This window comes from Etheostoma cragini, chromosome 3 (genome assembly GCF_013103735.1).
Source record: "Etheostoma cragini isolate CJK2018 chromosome 3, CSU_Ecrag_1.0, whole genome shotgun sequence".
Taxonomy (NCBI): Eukaryota; Metazoa; Chordata; class Actinopteri; order Perciformes; family Percidae; genus Etheostoma; species Etheostoma cragini.
The window spans coordinates 11248200-11249230 of NC_048409.1; positions in this window are offsets into that span (position 1 = coordinate 11248200).

Consider the following 1031-nt stretch of genomic DNA (forward strand, 5'->3'; position numbering starts at 1 on the left):
GTCTGTCAGACGGTCTGAATGAGATCCACCATATCAGCGGAGCAATAACATGCACAGCAGACTATATTACAACTACAACTCTCCAAATCTCGGACAACAGAGATGGGAGGAGTTATATTTAGAATGTGCACAAAGTTTTAATCTGGTGAAACACATCTGAGCTATACTATACTATATATACAAAACTATATATACTATACTATATATACAATACTTCAACGTTGGGCCACTATTGTGCATCTCTAACCTCTGTGCATCTCTAAATGTAACTGTAAATAATTCATTCAATGTTTCATAAAATGAACATTAGTCTTTATTTTCCCAAAAAAGTAAATACAGTAAGTGGGGAACAGAGGACGAGGGCCAAACATTACTGAGCCTTGGCACAAAGGTTAAAGGATTAGAATTTATGTAACTCAGTGGTTCTCATTCTTTAGAATTTTGGTGGTCGTAGTTTATCCCTCAACATTAATTTAACTTTGGGTCCCTGGTCCCTACACCAGGCAGGGACCCCTGGAACTGTTCACCACAGACCCAAATCTTCTCAGCTGTTGCTGACATATGCTACTGTCTCTTCATGTGGCTCATTATGTTTGGCACATTGTCTGGGTCAGTTCTTATATCATAAGAAATTAATAATGTAAATGCTAAATGCCCTAAAACCCGTTGATACTACAACAATGCAAAGGCTCTTAACCCTACAGTTTTGCACATATCATGTAACACTTGGTTTCTACATTTTTTGCAAAAAAACTCTCCAGAAAGTGCCACTTAATGGTTTATTTTTCAAAATTTTTTCCTGGGGGGGCATACGTCCAGACCCCCCTAGGGAGAGCCCCATCCCCCACAAATATGACAAATCACAATTTAAACCCTGAAGGATAAAGACCTAAAGAAATTGCTTTGTACACAGCAAAATATGGGGAGGCCCCCCGAAATCTCACTCCAAGGTTTGGGGAAAAGTTGGCAGCTCTGCAAACACATGTGAAATGCCCTTACCTACACTATGAAACACTCTCACATAAACAACT